Source organism: Malaya genurostris, chromosome 3 (genome assembly GCF_030247185.1).
Source record: "Malaya genurostris strain Urasoe2022 chromosome 3, Malgen_1.1, whole genome shotgun sequence".
Classification (NCBI taxonomy): domain Eukaryota; kingdom Metazoa; phylum Arthropoda; class Insecta; order Diptera; family Culicidae; genus Malaya; species Malaya genurostris.
In genome coordinates, this window is record NC_080572.1 from 304007701 (window position 1) to 304031076 (window position 23376).

General features: G+C 37.0%; 1 protein-coding gene across 2 annotated transcripts in view; it reads right to left on the reverse strand.

The window, feature by feature from the left end:
* Positions 1 to 23376, reverse strand: part of LOC131438211 (uncharacterized) — a 290745-nt gene that overhangs the window by 141675 nt on the left and 125694 nt on the right. Inside the window, exon 3 of one of the 2 annotated variants that reach the window (XM_058608080.1) lies at positions 20817 to 21011. The gene's annotated coding sequence lies outside the window, so the exon portion shown is untranslated. Of the gene's footprint in view, positions 1 to 20803; positions 21012 to 23376 lie in introns of both variants that reach the window. The other variant, XM_058608079.1, reaches the window with a different exon arrangement.

Here is a 23376-nt window from a genome sequence, read left to right on the forward strand (position 1 = left end):
TATAGGATAGGTTTCGTAATTCGAATCACACGTCTGCACACGAAAAAGAAACTAAAATTCACTTCTACTATTTAACATAGAATCACAACCATAAAAACTAAATTTATTACATTTTCTATTACAATGAGGAAAAGCAAATTTCCGAAAAATTTTGACGGGAGCGAAAATTGTTCACGCACGCCTACTGCGATTCTTCGAGTATATCAATTATGTTGTAGTCATCAGGTTTTGACAGTAAATCACATGGGCTAAACAACACTTCTAAATTTTTGTCTAAAAACTTAGAAATAATTACATTTCCCATAACCATAGTTGAAGCAACGAAAAAATAATTTAAAAACTGTGAAATTGCCTGAAAATGAAAAATGGGTAAGTAAGAGCCCATGAATAGCAAACATATTCAAATCCGTCATGAGAAATGCTTTCGTCTATAGTGTGATGGATATGTAGAATAAACCCGACAAGGTTAGGTTAAGTTCAATGTACAGAGGATTTTAATGCTGATGCTCGATGCGACCACCAACGGGAAAAGAAAAAAAAACGGACGGCTGGCCGTCACAGTGATTAGTGCGGAATTCCTTCTGCATTAATGCATACTGGATACTGGAGTGCCGGTTCGGTTGATTTATGACTCTACGCGGCTGGTGGAATCCGTCTGTGCCTTGCAGTAGGTACTACTGACTCTATGTACGGTACAGTTGAGTTGGTTTTTAGGTCCTCTTCTGTGTGTGTGGCACTGACTGGGTGTTGTTCGCGGAGGCCGCCAGCGAAGCGTCGAATTCCATCGGTAGCGAACAGCACTGATTTCTGGTTCGGTTCTAGCGGATATTCAGTAAGGTCATATCAGGGAGAGGGCAGTTAATTACTTTGCGCTAATAGTCTAACAATGATTAATGCGCGTAACTACTGACATGGAAAATTTTTAATTGTTCCAAATGCTTGCTAAAAAATGGTTGAACATTACATTCTGCAAACGACAAAAAAAAAACATTTTTCTTCGAGAAGGGAAAAACTTATTCTGTCATTCAACCGACGAAAACCATTATGCAATGGTTGCTTTGATGTTTATCATCATCAACATAATAAAACTGCTGCTCACATGACATGATGACTTTACGAACAGTATTAGAATCATCATGGTAAACGATTGTTTTACACATGATTCCATGTCATTAGACCGGCAGATCTCACGGGCCTAAACGCGGAACAACTTTCAAGTTTCTTCGTTGACGGCGGCGTACTGTCCGTGAGGTTGGGATATATTGGAGGTGAATCGGGCTAATGCGAAACATGACTCCAGTCAGTTTGTCGCATTGCGATGTTCACATGACTTCAGTGATTATTGTTGTATTACGTGAACAAACATGTGTCACATGCTGGCAACGAACTTGGCTAGAGGCAATTTGTACCTCAGCGCACCAGAAGCTACAGGTTGATCTTCCACGTCAAGTCTCGGTGAAACGTGTTGTGCTCTATTACGATTATTCAAACAGACGGACGGGCAGCCAGGCAAATCAACGCCTCAACGGGTGGGGGGGGGGGGGGGGGGGGGGGGGTGGGCGTCCAAGTGATGACAGCCTTCGCCGAAGTCACCGCCGCGCTGAAGGAAGTCACGCGATTGCCAAGCACCTTACTCACATTCGTTCGTTCGGCTTCCAGACAAGTTGAACTATTCAAATGAGTTTTTCTTGACTCGAAATTGTTTCACCTTTTGATGGGGTGTAATTGTAACAAACTATAGGTGGTCTTTGTTGGGCGGCTTCGGGAACAATTGTACATTGTTTCTCGGCAGAACCGCAGTGAGGCGACCGCCTCGGACCTCAACATGATGGATTTGGTAAAAACCTGTTGTATAATTAGTGTCCCAAAAAATGAATTCCTTGAAATTTTGCTGGGAACAATTATTTTCCATAATCAAGTGACTCCCTATTCTCAATTGTGGATGTACACTTGGACCTACCAAAGGGCAAATTCTCAGAGAGCAAACCTGCGAACTAGATCTATTTCGACCAAAAATTGTCTTTTGAAACCTTTGCGTTTGAATGCAAATAATTTTAAATTTGATCACTATCTAACGAGGGAAACAAATTAGAAAAATGACATGCAAAAGCAACTATGTAATGAAAACCGCGAAAATATTACCGCAGAGACGGGACTCGAACCCGTTCCTAGCTCCTAACCGGGGAAATGATTTTGCCAATTAAACTACCCTGCATATACAAACACATGAAGAGATAACCTAAATCAACGGTTGCTCTAAAGCATTAGTCTTTCAATATCTGAACGCAGAAAACTAATTTATCTAAGAACCGTGTTAATGGTATAATAATGTTGAGAATTCAAAATAAAGGACTGTTTTTGCACTTTTAATCAAAAAAAGCAACAACAAAATTCCGATTTGGTTTCGATGTCATCGGTCGAACATTTCTTTCCAATATCACTTATCATATTTTGGACACACATGATTTAAATGAGTTAGAAAAATAACAGTTTTTCAATCTTCTCACAAACAAAAACAAATGCAATCAAAAGAGTCTTTTTTGGATAGCACCATCTGTATATTTTCTCATTTTTAATTTTTTTATTGCAACTGAGGTCTTTTTTTACGCGGGGAATAAGTAATCCTCGTAAAAAACTATAGAAAAATTTTATTGTTGCTCAATGCACAGTGGGGAAAAATGGATCAAAAACGCGACAATTTTTTTGGAGGCATGATACAGCTGACCACAAAGCACTTTTTTGGTGTAAAATAGTCAGTAAATCAATTCCGTGTATTTAGAAGGGCCTGTCGAAACGTTATCATGTTCATTTTACTCCAATATCCCTTTTTGTACTGTATTGTATTCAAGTTTAATTATATAAAATAAAACCGACGTACTTGCAGAAGAGCGAATAGAGTGTTTCTGATGTAAAAAAGTATAACCAATCGATTGCATATAGTTTTAATGACAGCAGCAAACTTGTTGTATCGTTTTACCCCAGTTACATTCAGTTGAAATATGATCTACAATTCAAAAGCAGATCCAATACGATCTATCAATATTGGTTAATATTACGAACAAAACAGCTCGTAAGGATTATTCCAAGGTAGCTGTCGAAGAGCAAATCGAAGGAATCTAAAGTCTTAGCATTACATTCCTTTTGAGGAATTTGACCTGTCGGTTTCAACAGACTTCGCAGCCGATTATTAGCATTCAGAATCATTGCATGGCAAGTACTACGATCCTATTGACTCTAAGAATTCTTTCAGGTCGGGGCTGGAACATACGACAACTGGCTTGTAATACCACCGTCATATGCATTGAACCGTCACCCCGGGCTAATCCCTTGCATCGAACGATTTGGTGGGCGCATTTGAAGTAATAAGCGTTGTACGAATGAGTTAGCTATACAGGGACTTTAAGCAGTAGATGTCTGCCAAATGTTTTGCTGCTCTCATTACAAATTCTAAACACCGAGATTCTTTTGCTACAATAAAGTTGATATGCTGCTTGAAATACAATTGCTAGTCTGAAATTACACCGAGATCCTTAACACATGTGGTTCTGTTGACCACTGATTAACCCAGGCAGTAGTTGTATCTTATTATGTTTACATATAAACGTGAAAATTGAGCACTTGTCAATGTTCAAAGCCATTCGGTATACCTCACACAACGTAAAAAAAATCATTTTTTTGTTGGAGGAAAACGGTATCTTCGTTGCTACGAACAAGCATGAGATCATCAGCGGAAGATAAACGTCGACATTCCAAAGAAAGATTCACATCGTTAAAGTACAAGAGGAGGATCAGTGGTCCGAGATGGCTGCCTTGTGGAATACCAGATGAAGCGATAAACTCTTTGGAAAAGGAGTCATCTATCTTGATTGTTAATCGATGGTTATTGAGGTGTGAACGAAACTAACGCAGCATGTTGGAAACAAAGTCCAATCCGTCCAACTTAGCGACTGTAATGGCGTGGTTAATTTTGTCAAATGCGACGGTTGCTGATTGGAATCAGCAAGCATCGGTGAGATTAATTGTCCAAAAACAACGGATTGATGACTAAAAACACTACACAACCAACGTATGAAAAATTCACAAGCAATAGTCGAATTTTATACAGTAAGTTGATATGAACACTTCTTGAAAAATCACCATAGAGTTCATGAAATTTCCGAAATCCAAAAAAAAAAAATTTTTCGATCGACTTTCTGGGACTTGAAAATATAAAAGTCCCAGAAAGTCGATTTTCTCAAAAAAATCTCGACGTTTCATGCAATTTTAAGATTTTTGGCATCAACAAAAATTTTCGATTTCGGATGCTTTATCAAGATCGAAAATTTTCAAACTTTAACCGCTGGGCAGCACCCCTCACCCCTGTCCGAAGAGCGGTAAAAATCAGCGTGTTTTGTCGGTTACGTCATTTATACCATCACATCTCCGGAACTAAAAGTCACAGCCATTTGATCTTCGAACTTGATCAATAGTCCAACAGTAGCTATCAAACGAGTTTGTTGTAATCGGTCCAGTCATCTCTGAGAAAATTGAGCGGTAAAAATATCTTCGAAAAGTGCGCACACACATTTTCCGATCTCGTCGAACTGAGTCGAACGGTATACAACACTATGGGACTCCGAGGTTCCGTTCGAAAGTCGGTTTTTCCAGCAATTCTAAAACGTTTAAGAACTGTCGGAATTTATGAAGACAACAAGCTTAAGTTAGCAGAGTTGCCAAATATTTAGATGAACATATATCTAAAATTTGGCAAAACCTTCTTGCTGCTATACCTGGCTCTTCTAAATCACTTTTTTTCTAATGTACCTGCTCGTCAATGCGTTGATAAACAAATTAATCAAATGAAATTTTCAAAAACGAATATCGGTTTATTTATATTTTCCTTGTGGGTTCCAGATGCTAAGCATCTCTCGTGGAATAACAAAAAAAAAATGATTTGAAAGCAGTTCTTTATTTTGAACTCTCCGCTGGTTTCTAACCAGTATTACTTCCAAAATTTGCAACTAATTTATCTTCTATAAGAAATCGTTCTACAGTTTATCTGGTTTTAGCAGACAAAATTAACATTTGCAGTGTACTAATCACTCGAACAGACTTTGATTCAGATAACCTACCAATAACATTCAGGCTTTTAAATACAGAAATAATTAACTCAATTAGTTCTGTATTCTCCAATCTTAGAGCTAATCGCCTAGGATACAGATATCATACAGAAAACAATGTGAACCCTGAAATTGTTTCGGGAAATTCGGCTGATATAGATTTTTAAAATCATTACATGATTGTAGTTAATAGTCTATCTGTTCTTAAAGCTCAGATCTAATGGAATTTTACTATTGCCAACTGCTCCTTCTTCGACATTGATATCAACATTCTTGTGGTCCTACTATTGAATTCACATGCATATATCAAAATTTTGCATATGTTTTTGTTGAAAACCGCTGAATAACTTTACATTTTTTTTCCTATAAACCGTTTGGATTAAGATGTTATACTTAAATATAGTATACCTTTCAAATAAATTAATTAACTCTTTCACGACCATAAGATTTGCAGGGTGAAATATATCAGTACAAGACAATATTTTAGCTATTGTTTCCTATAATTTCAAGGGAAATATTTTTCCCTATGATTCTTAGAAATAAATAAAAGAAGAGTTGGGTTTATTATTAATTTAATTTATTGCTTTAATAGCTTTAAATAGTAAAATAAATAGTTAGTTATGGCATTCTACGAAACGATTTCATGTATGTGCTTGTGGACGTTGCACATAACACATTTATTATGTGTTCTATTTTCTTTACGTTATTTTGCACAAACTTTTTTAGTGCAATAAAGATTGATAGTTCTTTTTACTTGTTCGTTCAGAAACACATTTGTCGTCTTAGAAATAAGTTTTCTTTAACATTCAGTAAAAGAAAAAACATCGATTTAATAGCAATCTAAGAATCTATGACGATTTTTATACAGGGTGATTTTTTAAGAGCTTGAGAACTTTTTTAAACAATAAAACGCATAAAATTTGCAAAATCTCATCGGTTCTTTATTTTAAACGTTAGATTGGTACATGACATTTACTTTTTGAAGATAATTTCATTTAAATGTTGACCGCGGCTGCGTCTTAGGTGGTCCATTCGGAAAGTCCAATTTTGGGCAACTTTTTCGAGCATTTCGGCCGGAATAGCCCGAATTTCTTCGGAAATGTTGTCTTCCAAAGCTGGAATAGTTACTGGCTTATTTCTGTAGACTTTAGACTTGACGTAGCCCCACAAAAAATAGTCTAAAGGCGTCAAATCGCATGATCTTGGTGGCCAACTTACCGGTCCATTTCTTGAGATGAATTGTTCTCCGAAGTTTTCCCTCAAAATGGCCATAGAATCGCGAGCTGTGTGACATGTAGCGCCATCTTGTTGAAACCACATGTCAACCAAGTTCAGTTCTTCCATTTTTGGCAACAAAAAGTTTGTTAGCATCGAACGATAGCGATCGCCATTCACTGTAACGTTGCGTCCAACAGCATCTTTGAAAAAATACGGTCCAATGATTCCACCAGCGTACAAACCACACCAAACAGTGCATTTTTCGGGATGCATGGGCAGTTCTTGAACGGATTCTGGTTGCTCTTCACTCCAAATGCGGCAATTTTGCTTATTTACGTAGCCATTCAACCAGAAATGAGCCTCATCGCTGAACAAAATTTGTCGATAAAAAAGCGGATTTTCCGAATGGACCACCTAAGACGCAGCCGCGGTCAACATTTAAATGAAATTATCTTCAAAAAGTAAATGTCATATACCAATCTAACGTTTAAAATAAAGAACCGATGAGATTTTGCAAATTTTATGCGTTTTATTGTTTAAAAAAGTTCTCAAGCTCTTAAAAAATCACCCGTTAGAAGGGAAACATATTTCCCTTGAGCGTTAAGGGGTTAAGGTGTTAAAATAGATGTGTACAGGGGAGTATTCCGTAAAATCAAGACAGTATATTGCTATGGATATTAAGCCAATTCGTCATTTTTATGTCTTTTGTTAGATGGTGTTCTGAATTCATTATCGAATATGTTCTACGGTTTTTGATAGCTATCAAAATATTATTCTAACATCAAAAAATATTTAAAAAAGATCGAATCTCTTCAGTTGTATCCATTCGAGAAATCACTTTAGTATTTTCCAAATAAAAGTTGTAACCGAACTTAATCCGTTCGATCATAGGTGATATCAATTGTCTATCAGTTGACTTATCGATAAACATAGTTAATTTCAAACTATCAAATAAATATTTCTCAGAATTCAGTAGTGTTGTTATTCCAATGTCTGCATTATACCAATCACACAATCTATCACACTGCCACTTAGTTCAGCAGGTTTAAAACTAAGAAAAGTGGAAGTACGCGTCACGAATAAAATACATTCCGCAAGTAACGCATATACGACCGTGATGTTCAATAATAATAACAATAATTGTCATTTTAATCATGACAATGATAACCGGTATTTTCAATCACAATTTCAAACTTGCAAATCTGAGTTTGACGAATGGAATTCATTGCGCCAGCAGCCTGAGTCGCAGTTTCATTTTCAATAACGCGGCACACGCAATACGACTTGTGCTTCGTAGCATCGAGTAAAAAATAAAATGCTGGAGAAAAAAAATCATAATGAACCATCACACGCAGAACCCAATCAAAAATCACATCTCCTATTGCCCATTTGTCATTTCACGAGAGTTAATTGTGGAGAAATTTCACTTTCCAGCAAGCCGAACTGAGCGGCCGCCGCAAGCAACTCGGCAGCCGATTTCGAACTTGAACGAATCAAAGCCAACCGTTTAGGAGGGTCGGTAAACAATCCTCTGCATTCAAGCGGATTCCGGCTGTTATTGTGCTCTGCTCAGGGCTGCCGCCATGGATGTAGAAAGTAAATTAAGTGTACTTTTTTTCGCTCGCTCGTTCGCTCGGTTGATTGCCTAGCGCCATGCATTTGAATGAAGAAAAAAAAATAAAAAAGCTTCAACGGATGGATTTAACGAAAATGGTGCAGAACTGCATTCGAACAGAGGCTTCACCGTGTCACTCTCGTGGTTGGGCTTCAGTAGGCAAAAGTGGGTGTTCCAAGTGAGGGCGGATTTATAGCATACATATGCGTTTACTCAAATTAGTTCGCCTATGATACTGCGATCCCTGTGATGACTATTCACCGTCAGAGCTAGGCACTGACACACGCCGAACGCGGGAAAAGAGACCAAGTCGGCTGTGATTTACCATTCGCTGCTGCTTTGTGGTGAGAAGTGTTCGAGTGTGGTTTGCGTGCTTCAGACAATCGTTTTCGATGCACCTCTTTCAAAAGGAATTTGTTTAATCATACCTATATCACACTGAAAACAAATTAAAATCATCAGTGCAATCGAAAATTTGATTGAATTTTATCACTGGTGAAAAATTGAAATAAAATGCATTGATTTTTCAGTTTGAAGCTTCCAATTTCGGTGTATGCAAAAAAAAAACAAATTTACAACTGTGTAGATTATGGGTTTAGAAAAGGATGTAAAAGTTGTTAAAGGTGAAATCAATAGCAACAAAATCGAATTGCAAAACTGAAACGAAGACCTTGATGATACATTTTTTGTTCCATACGGGAACGTTTTTAGCTGTGGTAAACGAGGCAGATGTAGGCCATGGTTCCTTCATGCAATCATGCAATAGATGACACAATTCTATGTCACCAGAAGCCGAAAGATAGTCACGCGATTTTCACCTGATGCAACGAGAAATGCAGCCGAAATTGAAATTAATTTGCTTCACAATGGAAACCATATGACAGAATCTTTTGGTTTGTCTAACTAATTTTCTAAACATGTTGACTCTTTGGTGTCTACAGTAGTTTAGAAAGTCATATAAATGGCTGAGTGTGACTTTCGAATTTTTCTATTATGTTCTGTGATAGTAAATCTGTCGATTGAAACCATAAACAATGTCCATTTTTTTCCAAAACGATAAAACAAAACAACAGTCATTTCATCTATCGTTTCAACGAAAGTATGGAAACCTAATGTTTTTGCGTTCTCCGACAACATAACAAGATTCAGACGTTAACTGTCTATCGCAAAACTGGGTTTGGTAAACGTATATCGAACAACGGTCTACCACAACTCAAGGTGGCGGAAATGGTGAACGCGTATGCACGGATTGCATAAGAACGCAGGTTCGAGTCCTGTCTCTGAGCGTATCATTTTCCAAAAAAAAAGTACGAGTGAGTAATGTCAGAGACATAACTGGATGTCGTAAATACGAATAAAACTGACACTTTTTCTTTATACTTCCGAATATCAATTAGTTGATCGATTGTGTGAATTGTGCAAGCTTTCCCCCTTTTCACTAATAGAATTTGAAACGATACACCTAAACTAAAGTACAGATTAGTTACATTAAACAAATTGACACTAAATTAAATTTTACGAAATAACTAGTATAGTTCTTTATGATAAAATAATGGTGGTTCTGAAAAGAACCTTCTATGAATGGTTTCTGGGTCGGTGCTATGCATTTTATATAGCAAATTAGCAGAAAGTTTTACCAAATACTAATTTGTATTTGGTTCTACTACAACTGGTTGAAAAATGTGCCGTATACAGTATAATAAAGTAAAATTTCGCATAATTCTTTGGATATACAATTATTGTTCTAAATAACAACATACAGAACTTTGATTTCGATGATTTACTTTCGGATTTAAGTATTTTAGTGAAAATCAAAATGCCGTACGGCATAAATGTCTGGCATTCAATGGGCCAAATTGTGTAAATACTGTTTTTGAGTTTTCAATCAAATTTTACCTTTTTTACTCGTCCAGTAGATAATCGGATCTGATATGTGCCTGACTACCTCAAAACCGTCGTCCGGGTGCGAAAAAGGCATGCAAGCGTGATGAACTTTCCTCATTATTTCCAAAAGTTTTGGAAAACTTTGTTTTTCAGTTATTTCTGATTATCTAACATTGTTGGAAGTTTGCTCACAAATTCCTGATCATATTTCCGACAGCTTGTAGAAGAAATTATGTTGTTGGATTAAGTACATCAAGAGATATTCGCGATAAATTTGTGCCCATTCTTGTATAGGGTGAATTTTGAAAAGGCGCCCCATAGTAAAGTAAGTCGTATTCACGACAATATCTTTTCTGTGAGTTATCATTCATTTGGCTTCTCCAATACATGTTTCCACTTAGTCATTACAAAACTGAACTTAGTAATGGCGACTTTACGTCAAACCCAACTAAAAGGATTTTTATAATTAAAATTATTGCGAAAGAAATTCTGGTTTGATACAGCAAATAATGGTGCTTAGATATACAAAACAAGACAATTTTACTTGTGTGTTCCTGTCAATTTTTTGGCACACAATTTCACAATAAATTAAATTTAAAAAAACAGTGAGATGTTACCTTATTTTTTTCTCAATCCGCAAGTAATTTTGCATGAATATTCAAACTTTTAACCGTTGTTTTAAGTGATGGTTTGAAATTTCAGTCACTCATTTTTCTGTAATTTCGAAACGTCAAGTCGAATCGGAAGGAAAAAATTGAATGAAACCACTGAAAATTAATCCTTCGAATCTAAATGTGTTAAAATTTATTAGCCATTCCGTGAGAGTTTCGCTTTTTGATCATCATCTTCGGTACTTCCGAAACCGGTATTCAGGAAGCAGCATAGTCCCAAAACGGTTCACATGGTCTTGAATTAACATGACGAACAAATTAGAATAGTTTTGAGCCCAACTTTGAGAATTTTTAAAAAATATTTGGTATCGTCGTTTTCTGTGACGGTTTGAATTAAAAAAAAAACCTGAATCAAAGGTCGGAATCGGAAATTTTTTTCAATTTTGTGTGGGGCCATAAGGCTTTTAATTTGAGTTTTTGTTTATTTAATACATTTACATTTATCACTATTCGAACATTTTTTAAAATTTTTTTCATAGAAAAATACCAAGAAATAGACCGATGAAGGAGTATTTTGAGGACGCTTCTTAGAAATCATGATTTACGGTATCCACTGTATCTCAGCGCAGACTTATCAGAAGTCAACGAGTTAAAGCAGCATAGTTATAGTTGATGTTTTTTTCCAAACACCAACGTTTCTGTTTGATTTTTTAAATTTTTGGTGGTTGTTTAAAGTGAAAACTACGATTTTTCACGAAAAAAATTTGTAGCTGTAAAACCTCCCCAAAGTAATAAAAAAGTACGGGTGTGTAATGTCCGAGACATAACTGGATGTCGTGAATACGGATAAAACTGACACGATTTCTTTATACTTTCGAATTCGAATTGATAGTTGATCGATTGTGTGAATTGTGAAACTTTTGACGTCGATTATCTCATTTCGGATTTTCATATTTCATTAAAAGAATCTATCAAGATGCTGTACAGGATTCATTTCTACCTTTTGGAAGGACCAAATTGTGGAATTCTCTACGATATTTAACACAGTTCTGAACATTTTTCTCGAAGGATTTTCGCACAGCGAAAAGTGCATGAAGCAAATCAAATTATTTAGGATTTTCACTAAACTGGTGAAACTCAATTTCAATGTTAAATTCTGGAACTCAATTCCGAAACTGAATCCTAGCACTGAGCTGTGGACTTGGATTGTGGTCTGCAGCTAAATTTTAGTTATAGAATTCCGATCCAAAATTCAAAATTGGATCCAGAATTCAGTTCAGAAATTCAGTCCTAGAAGCGTTCCGGAATTTCGAATAAAAATTTTTAGAATCTAGTTCTTGATTCCAGTTACACTTCTCTAATTTTGGAATTGAGTTTTGGAACCAATTTGTAGCGCTGCAACTGAATTCCGAACCTGGATTTTTCAATGCATTTTCGAACTGAATTCAGGAAATACAACCAAAATTTGGATCTGAATTCTCATCCTGGATTTAGGTCCAAAGTTCCATAATTCCATGTTAAGAACTCAGTTTTTGAAATTAAATTCAGAATTCCGGATAGGAATTTTTGAACTGAGTTCTGGTCTGGACATCAATTTCAGTTCCAGTATTCAGTACAAAATTAATATCCGAATTTGTGTTCCCAGTCCAGATCTAGGCATAGAATCAAATTCTGAAATTCGGTTTCAGGTCTAGAGTTCTGGAACTCGATTCCGACCTTGGACTCTGGACAATGAACTAAACATTAGATCTGGATTCTAGAAATTAAAAAAAAACTGGTCTTGGATCATAAAACTGAATTTCAGAACTGATTTCTAGAATTCCATTCTGGACCAAGATCTGAATCTGAATCTCCACCGCGTGCCTATTGACACCTACAAGAGTGTTTTTGACGAGGAATACCTGCTTTTGTAAGTCTTTTCAAAATTGTGATTAGTCTAACATAGCTTGTAACGTCTATTTTCAAATACAGTTCCCCTGAAAAAGACGCAAACCAGTAGCGTCGAAACGCTTGGTGTTAAAACAAAAAAAATCGTTTTGATCCAGTATTGACTGCATAGCCGATAAACAAATCTACATTCAAATAGAATCCAGTCGAAACTGTCCCAAAATAATACTACATAATAAAAGTTTGTTGAAATCGGACCGTTATCTTCGGGATATTAATGAAATTCAGTGGTAACACAATGATAAGTTGTAGGGTAACGGCTCCAGTAGTCATCTCATATACTTCCAACTAATACCATTAGTTAGAGTGAGATCTGCTGTCTCTGTTCGATAGATTGTCTTTCGGGGTAAGATGAAATTAGGTGCATTCGCTTCGAGATTTTCGCGTTACTATAAAGACTATCCCAGAAAATATGGATGCACTTTGATTTTGCTGTAAATAATTCACAAGTGTTAGATATTCAAATTTTATTCGATATACTGATAATATTAGACTACAACAACAGAATATTATTCTCAACATTTGCCACTTAGCCATTGTAGACTAGCTGGCGCACCTTCTTGCGAACGTTCCTCATTAAATTCCGTACAGACTTCTTGGCGACAAGTTTTGACACTTTTTTCCAATCTTTTTCGAACTGTTGAATGATTTCGGCTGCCGAGACATGTTTCCTAAGATGTGCCTTCGTTAATGCCCAAAATTCCCCAATTGGTCGAAGTTGTGGGCAATTTGGTGGATTCATGTCTTTTGGGACGAGAGTGACATTTTTGGTAGTATACCATTCTACCGTTGATTTCGAGTAGTGACAAGAAGCAAGATCTGGCCAGAACACAACAGGATCCTTGTGGCTTCGAATCATGGGTAGAAATCGTTTTTGTAAACATTCCTTGATGTATATTTCGCTGTTCATTGAAGCAGTGGTGATGAAGAGTTTCGAAATCTTACCGCAGCTACAAATTGCTTGCCAGACCATAGCTTTCTTACCAAATTTTTCGACTTCAATCGATGTCTTGGACTGGTTTAACACTTGCCCTTCTCGCACCGTATAATATTGTAGTCCCCACAAGGATTTGTAATCGAGTTTCACGTAGGTTTCGTCGTCCATGATTATGCAGTTCAAATTTCCAGCAACAATCGTATTGTACAGCTTTCGAACCCTCGGCCTGATCGATGCTTCTTGTTTTGGACTACGTTTTGATTGTTTATGCTTCTTATAGGTTCGAAGATTCAAACGTTCTTTAGCACGAAGAACATTTGACTTCGAAGTGCCCACTTTTTTGGCCACATCCCGAATTGAAACCTCCTTCTTTTGCTCGAACGCCTTCAGTATACGTTTATCCAACTGAGGGTTAGCAGGACCTTTTTTTCTACCCATTTTCTGTTTATAGAAATGCGGTCCACGCATTTCGAAACAAACTAATGAAAACGAATAAACAGCTGCACAAATGGTTAGAGAAGAGTGTAAACAACAAGACGCAGCCATAAGAATTGACAGATTCTGAACCATTGCGAAATGGCAGCGGTTTTTGATTGCGTCCATACTTTCTGGGACAGTCTTTAGGTCACATATAGAAGTCGAAAAATTCGAATCAAAATTAAACTAACGAGACGTTATACATAACATTTAAGATGACCTGAGAAGCACCGCTTAGTTAAAAAGCATTGCTATTTAATTTTCTTCAAACTCCACGGTAGTAGTAAAACCTCTAACGATTGAGGTCAAGTCGCAACACAACACGGTGATCATTTTCCAAAAAATAAGCGCATAGCTAAGGAAGGAAGAATAGTACAAACTGCAGGACAACCACAGTCCAAACATACAAATTAACTAACCTCAGCACTCCGCACGAAAGTTCAGAAGTCAATCACTTTAATATGGACGATAGATCACCGGGGCAAAGAGAAGGGCGTAATTGCCGGGACATGCAAAAATGTGCATTGCTAGCAGTAACAGCTGCCGGTGAAGTTCTGTGCCGTGAAACCAATGTCTGAACAAAACCAAGTGCGTCCCTGCAGGCCTGAATGGGAAACCTAAAAACCTTAAAGCGAGTTTTACACTGTAAACGAGTACCTCCGATGTCGACCTTTTTCAGAGGGTGTCATTTTCGTCTTGTCTCTCGTAGTTTCCAACACTTCGTCATCTGGCTAAGCTACGGGCCCAGGCCCGTACGCGCGCGGTTGGTTATTACTAATCGGACGGAACGAAGCAGTGTGTACCGCCACCTCTTTGTGAAATGTAAACAATTACTGTTTGAAAACTACCGACTATTCCCGTCCTTGCCGTCAGTTTCGCCCATAACTAAGCATGCCATGCAATACGACTGTTGCCTAGTACAATACTGTAATCATACTCTCGGTTCAGACCGACCGAAAGCGCACCGGGTCATGTCATTAATGCTCGAAAGCAGAATGTACGAACGCAGTCATAAATTATAATTATATGCTCTGCGGTAGAATCCGACAGCCAAATCTGCAGTGTCGTCGACAAATCAGTGCTGTTGAGTGTTCGGGTTTCGTTTTAGGAACTCTACATATTCTACAAAAGTTCTTATAGGTTGGAAGGTACATTTTTTTTCTACTAGATTTCCACGACGTTTTCAATGTTTCACTGAACCTTCAAATGTCTACGGTGATCTCTGCCGTTGCATCGTTGCGTGTAAAACAGGTCATTAAACATAGTGTAAACGACTGATGCGTTTTAGCACTAATCCATAAGTTGAACACCGAAAAGCAATCATTCTTACATTGTTCATTGCCCAGCAAAAAAGGAGTACTCGCAAGTCGCAACTCGGTACACGAATTGAACGCAGAGATGAAGCAGGAGAACGGTTCCGTTTTCGGTCACAACCTACGGTGCCGTAATGTGAGAGCTTGGCCAACACTTGGATGATGGCGCGGTGGTCTGACTTACCGAAAGCTAGAGCCGTCAGAGTGGAAGCTTAATCATACCTCACGGGCCCAGCAAGCATCGAGTAGTACAAGTAGACAAGCGAATAAAAACGATGATTAATGAGCTATTAATAAATGACTTTTTAGACGGGCGCGCGCGCGACCGACTTCAGCGAAGTGTCAGCAAATGGCGAGGGCACTAATAGAGACGGTTGTATTGATTTCGGTTGATGGTCGAAACAGAACGGATTGGGTCATTACAATGAAGATCCAAGCAAGCTCTTTCATAACTAACAACATAAAAAAACAGCCATATTTAGTTTGTCAAATACAATCTAACAAAACCATCCACGCGTTGTTGAATCAATCAATGTAACAACAATTATCGAACCAAGCGTTTTGATTCTATTTATTGGGATACTAGATTAATTGTAAAATTAATTGCACAGATTTCTCATCTGCACCCGTATGTGTGAGAAGACTTAACTTAACACTTAACGATTCCCTTTCTTTGTTCCTTTTGCGAAAATGTTGTTCGAAGAACACCAGACGCATCCAACGCCTAACGCATTCAAATCGTATGTGTCACCCAGTTGAGCAATAAAGCTTAATTCCATATTCATCATATGAATACGTTGTTAAGTCGTTGCGAAATTTATTACTTAATATACGCGTGATAAAAATACTTCATCCATCGAGCGCGATCACAAAACCGGCGATGTCTAAATGTAGCACAGAAAAAAATTATGAATTTTCGCAGTTGACATAATTCTATAAACGATACAATTCAGAACGCAATATTCCATTCGTACATAATTTTAAAGGCTCCGAGTGTAATTTGCACTCGGTTACCAAGTGCCGCTGTATAGATTTATATGTATCAATTATTCATTATGTGCTTCTATGGCTCAGTCGATTAACTGGCGTGCTTTGTGATCTAATGTTTCACGGTTCGAATCGCGCTGTTGCTATCGATCTTTCGTGTTTTTTTGTTTCACTCGATTTTAAGGCATGTAATTTTGAAATCACAGAATTTCACATGTTCTTCAATAGAAATTTTTGTGAAATACGACGCTCATTTTTGTGCATCGAGTACTAAGGACTTCGTGATTCGATTTCATGCTTAAAAAAAAGCTTACCTGACTTTCTCACGATTACACAGTTTTACATAACCGTGAAACTTCAAAAATTTGCGTTCTCGCTTTGCTTAAAATGTTCATGACTCTATTAAAATGGTTAGGATATAGATGCGAGACCAAAATTAATAACAAATTATTGACATTTTCAGAAAGTATTTCCTTACATGTTGATACAAATCAAAAACATTGTAAGACAAATGTTTAGTAATGTTGAGACCACCGTTTTTTTTTTCAATAAAACGAAGAGGTCTTTTTTTACGCGGTTTTTTATGCGTTTTTTTCACGCGGATTTTCGATTTTCGAAGTTAAGCGGTTTTTAGGCGAAGTTTTCAAAGCTATCGGGTTTCGTTGTTTTTTCTTAGAAGTGCATGAAACGTCGAGATCAGGTGTTATCCCGAAATTTCTGTTTTGAGGACAAATTTCGCGCATACCTTGTTTTTCAAAAAAAATAAAAATAATAAAATAAACTAAACTGTCATTCTAAAAGGGCCAAACTTTCTTTACCATTTTTTTTTCATATGGCTGTAGTCAAAAGCTGACAAATTCTACAAAAAAGATGTTGTAAACACTGTCCCAGAAAGTATTGACGTAACCAAAAACCGCTGGTTCAGAATCGGTCAATTTTTATGGATGCGTCCTGTTGTTTACACTCTTCTCTAACCACTTGTGCAGTTGTTTATTCGTTTTCATTAGTTTGTTTCGAAATGCGTGGACTTTCAGCAGAACAACGTCGAAAAATTGTGCACAAATGGTGCGCAGAACGCGGACTTTGACTGAGAAAGATAGCAAAAATGGAAGGAGTAAGTGAAAAAGCCGTGCGAAATGCAATCAGGAAGTTCGGTGAGGATAACACCTTTGAGGATAAAGCGAAAACGGTTCGAAAAAAAGGTCCCGCTAACCCTCATTTGTATACTGAAGGCGTTCGAGCAAAAGAAGGAGGTTTCAGTTCGGGATGTGGCCAAAAAAGTGGGCACTTCGAAGTCAAATGTTCTTCGTGCTAAAGAACGTTTGAATCTTCGAATCTATAAGAAGCAGAAAAAACCAAAACGTAGTCCGAAACAAGAAGCATCGATCAGGCCGAGGGTTCGAAAGCTGTACAATACGAATCTTGCTGGAAATTGGACGACGAAACCTACGTGAAACTCGATTACAAATCCTTACCGGGACTACAATATTATACGGTGCGAGAAGGGCAAGTGTTAAACCAGTCCGAGACATCGATTGAAGTCGAGAAATTTGGTAAGAAAGCTATGGTCTGGCAAGCAATTTGTAGCTGCGGAAAGATTTCGAAACCCTTCATCACAACTGCTTTAATGAACAGCGAAATATACATCAAGGAATGTTTACAAAAACGACTTCTACCCATGATTCGAAGCCACAAGGATCCTGTTGTCTTCTGGCCAGATCTTGCTTCTTGCCACTACTCGAAATCAATGGTAGAATGGTATACTACCAAAAATCTCACTTTTGTCCCAAAAGACATGAATCCACCAAATTGAAAACAACTTCGACCAATTGAGGAATTTTGGGCATTAACGAAGCTTAGGAAACATGTCTCGGCAGCCGAAACCATTCAACAGTTCGAAAAAGATTGGAAAAAAGTGTCAAAACTTCTCGTCAAAAAGTCTGTACGGAATTTAATGAGGAACGTTCGCAAGAAGGTGCGCCAGCTAGTCTACAATGGCTAAGTAGCAAATGTTGAGAATAATATTCTGTTGTTGTAGTTTAATATTATCAGTATATCGAATAAAATTTGAATATCTAACACTTGTGAATTATTTACAGCGAAATAAAAGTGCGTACATACTTTCTGGGGCAGTCTTTAAACTGTCATTCGAAAAGGGCCAAACTTTCTTTACTATTTTTTTCAAATGGCTGTAGTTAAAAGCTGACAAATTCTACAAAAAAAATGTTGTATTAGTAAGTTTTAAAAAATTAGTGAAGTGTACGAATAAAAACACGGAAAAAATCAAAATCGACTCCAACACTGAAAAAAATCGAATTTAAAAATTTTAAGTCGACTTGCAGAAAAAAAACCCAATTTTTTATTTTAATTTGGATTTTGTTACAAGATAGGTGATCATGTTTCGTACCTACAGTCATGTTTTTATTCGAAAACTTGACTAATTTTGTAAGAATCGCTGATACAACATATCTTTTGTAGAATTGGTCAGTTTTCGAAAGATCGACAGTAACAACGCGACTTGAACCGTCAAACATTCGAGCACAAAGCACGCCATTTAATCGCCTAAGCCACAGAAGCACATATCATTTTGTAATTTTTTCGTGGAAAAATTGAAAAGAGTCGATGAAGAGGTATTTTCGAGAACGCTTCTTAAAAATCATGATTTGCGGTGTTCGCTGAATCTCAGCTCAGACTAATCAGAAGTGAACAAATGAACACAGCATAGTTAGAGAAGAAGTTTTTCTAGACCCCAACGTTTCTGTTTGATTTTTTTCTGAATTTTTGGTGGTTGTTCAAAGTGAAAACTACGATTTTTTACGAGAAAATCCGCCATTTTGTAGCTCCCCAAAGTAACAAACAACGAAAAGGGAAACGTTGGGATCTGGTTTTTTATATGTAGAAAGTTTGTGCAAAATTTGAAAAAAATTGGTGCAGTAGTTTTTGAATGACGATGGACAAGGACTTTCAAAACCTGCTTTCGAGGAAAACGCGTTTAAAGTTTTTTGTCTATGAAATCAGTGGAAATAAATAATTACTCCAGGGAGTCCGTAGGGTCTAACATTTTTAAAAAATCATATATTTTCATTTATAATTTATTATAATGAAACATTTCAAAAATGTTATGACAGGTTTCAAAGTCAATCAAAGTAGAAATCTTGGGGCTGTGCGCCGAGCTCTTGCTTCTTCGTAGAATGAGATAGCCATAGATAAAGGTCCATAACTTCCAGAGTCTCGTTCCAATAGACTTGAAAATTTCACAGAAAATTTTTGAAATGTTTTACTATAAGAAAATGTAATGAAAATAATGAAAGATTTTTCAAAAGTGTTAGACCCTACCCGCCCCTTAATGAATAATTGAAACATATAAATCCATACAGCGGCACTTGATAACCGAGTGCAAATTACTTTCGGGGCCTGTAAAATTCTGTGCGAATGGAATATTGCGTCATTTGACAAGTTAAGTAGTTATGAATTGAATCGTTAATTGAATTATGTCACCTGTAAAATTCATATTTTTGTTGTATCTATATTTGGAAGTGTGGAAAAAGCATGTCAATTTTATTCGAATTCACGTTCTCCAGTTATGGCTGTGACATTACCCACTCCCCCCGCCACTTTTTCTGTGTACTTTTACTCCGAAAAATTGATGTGGTTTTTTTCAGGAAAGTTGTTCAAAATAAAATTTCCTTCAATTAAGTTTCTGCAATGACTGAGCGGAAACATAGATTGGAGAAGCCAAATGAACGGCAAACTTACAGAAAAGATGATTACAGATTGTTGATACGTTCAGAGACAGGGCTCGAACCTGCACTACCATTTCGCCACTCTGAATCTCGTTATAGACACTCTAAAACGCCAGTCAGGGTATATGTTTGTCTCGGTAATTGCTCGTGTCGGACCACTGTACATTTACTAAGTTCGCCAAAAATTACAATCATTTAATTTTAAATAATGGAATAAGATTTTGAAGTAATACTTCCAAATGGTTATCAACTTCAGCACTGCACTAGCGTATGAAGACAGTGGAAGAAATTTTAGATTTGAACCACAAAAAACCATTAAACTTTTCCCCGTGGAAGCGACCGTCATCATTTTTGATTTTGATGATCGACTCACGATCGCCGAAAGCGTTGGTTATTTGTTAGACTCGGTCGGAGTTTGCCGTTCGGTTGCCCGTTTTCAATAGGAAGCCGCCGATTAATTGCCAATTCGTCGCGGTTGTTTTTTCGATCCAAAAGCAAATGGAAAACCTATAGAAGCGAAAGCCGACCATCATCATCATCATCATCAGCAGCAGAAGAGAAATAATATTTTTAAGTAGTCTTCCGATGAGATGATGATACGACGATCAATGCAAAACGATCCGAGCATTTTGGCACTCGAAACTCGGTCTCGTCGAAAAATAAAAAGAAAAAAAAGTTGAGGAAGCGTTGCCCGATCGAATGCTTTAGGCACTCTAAATTTGTGACATATAAATGTTTTTCCCTTTTCCCGTTCACATTAAAAATCTTCGTATCCATATTAAATGAGTTCGCCCACATATTTGGCATACTTTTTGCGATAAACTGACAGTGTCACGAACAACCGGCTTTCTTTTCTTCCGCACCTTTTGAGTGAATACAAGAATACTTTGATTCAGAAAACAAAAAATGACTAAGCTTTTACTCATTCATCTTCGAGCCGCAATTTTTCCGCAAATTAAATAGAATTAATACCTTCATAAAGTACCTATGAGCCAATCTATCTTCCGGTGCGAGTCGGACCACGCCTGACCTCGTATGATTTCTCTTCAAAGCTCTCTCTCTCTCTCTCTCTCTCTCTACCCGGGACTTCAGCTACTTTACGGCACACACCGGCACAAGTGATTTTCCCAGTATGCTATTATGATGGACCACGGAGGCAATTATCGAAGGAAGGAATTACCTGTAAAGGAAAGTAGAGAAAAGAAAAAAAAAATTAATAAATTTTCTTTTATCAAGATTTTGATTCAGGATTGCTGGTTGAAAGTCGGTTGGCCGCTGATTCGAAAAACAACAAAACGGAAATTGATAGGAAATGCGGCCAAAGATCAAGAACTAAGCTTGATTGTTCAACGCTGGCGGTAGGTTCAAGTCGGCCATCGTGATTCCCTAGCAGTAACCAATCATCGCCGCGGTACCTCTAAATGAGACGAGTGAAATTTATAGCATCGCCTACGGCTTCCACCCCCCTCGGGTCATAGCCGACCGCAGTCCGGCCAGTTTCAATTTTCTGCTTTTCACGGGCAAAACTGGACCTAGTTTCTCATGCGTGTAACGGTCGGTCGGACGGTCGGTCGGCAGCAGTCTTACGGTGTGGCCTTCAGACACAATGAATGGGTGGGGAAGTGTTTTTTTTTCGGTGCCGACCGGAACTGTACGGTAATGAATGTGTATGCTTTGTTTTTGTTTTGGTTGTGCATTTTTTGTTGTTGTTGTGTTGTGTCGCTGGAAATCAGTCTTTGGAGAAAATAATTATTATTGAAATATACGTTGTTAGTAGAAGGCAGAACCAGCTGTCGATTTGTATTTTGTTGTGTGTCTTAACCCAGCACGCGTTCATCTATAAATTCTATCGATGATACTAGCTGACCCGTCGAACTTCGTCTGGTCCAAAAATTAATTGTTCGAATTTATGGTTTTGGAATTGTCAACCTATGACTATGTGGTTAACGATTTTCTCCATTATTTTTCTAATTACTTAACCTACTATCAACGAAATTCGGCACACATTCGCTTTAGCCCAAAACAGGATATATCACAAAAAATTAGTGTGAAATTCTTCTGTTAAGGAAAAATTGAACAAATTCTCAGATTTCAGATTCAGATTCTGAACAGCCCGTTTTCTTTAGGAACAGGTACTCATACGTAAATGTTCACCCGACAGAACAACAAACTTTGATGCAGTTTCTTATACACAAACAAATTCTATTTTTGTGTTCGGTAATAATTTTTGCGGCAACGATCTGTAAAATATTATTTTTACTGAAAGATACGTAAAATTTATCCAACTTACGGTCATCTATCTACGGAACTACTGAATATCGGAAAATCCTATGTAAAATTTACGATACATTTACTGACACGGAGAACTGTGTGAAATGTCATTTCTCTTGACGAACTCAGTTGACGACGTTTTACCAATATTCGGAAAATTAATAAAAAATAATGAAGAATTTCAGTGGTCATCGCCAAAAAAATATTCAGCAGAAATACAGATCTGTCAAATAACATCATTTTCGGACGTAAATCTGTGAAAATTTCTAGATTTGTGGAGCAAAAAATAATGGTGCAAATTGATTGTTGTGCACAAAATAGGATAATACTTATTCCTGGCGGTAAGTTTTCATTGAGTGAATATATTCAAAAAGCCTTCTTCAACTTTTTCATTTCCGGATTCTAAAAATATGATGGGTGATCGATCCTACTTCTACATGCATTGAGCATCCGAAAGATATTTGAATCGTTTTATTTGTATAAATTGTTTCTGGAGAGCAAATGTAATTCAATTCATTCATTACACGCAAATAAATTAATTGATGGGATGAAAATGTGTTTTGAAAACAAAACTGCTCCTTCCTTCCACAGATCTACAAAACTAAATTTACAAAAAAAAACCCTTCTTAATCCACCTAGTGGTGTGATAATGCCTTTCTCTTCTTTCATAACAGTCTCATGAAATCCCAAAATTTTGGCACCTTATATATATATATATATATATATATATATATATATATATATATATATATATATATATATATATATATATATATATATATATATATATATATATAAGAGCGGTAAAAATCAACGTGTTTTGTCGGTTACGTCACATATACCATCATATATCTGGAACCAAAAGTCACAACCATTTGATCTTCGAACTTGATCAATGGCCCGACAGCAACTTTCAAACGAGCCCAAGTTTGTTAAAACCGGTTCAAGCCATTTCTGAGAAAATTGAGCGCGTTCAAATATCTTCGAAAAGTGCACACACACAGACATTTTCCGATCTCGTCGAACTGAGTCGAATGGTATATAACACTCCGAGGCTCCGTTCGAAAGTCGGTTTTTCCAGCAATTCTTATACCTTTCTATAGAGAAAGGCAAAAAGACTCTAACGGGAACAAAATCAGATTTTGCAATGTTTGTATGACAATTATTATTGGATTTGATATAACTACAGAAGTCCGATAGCAGAAATTTATAACAATAGTTGTAATAAATTAGATAGCAAATTCAACACAGAAAAACTAGATCATAGCTAACTA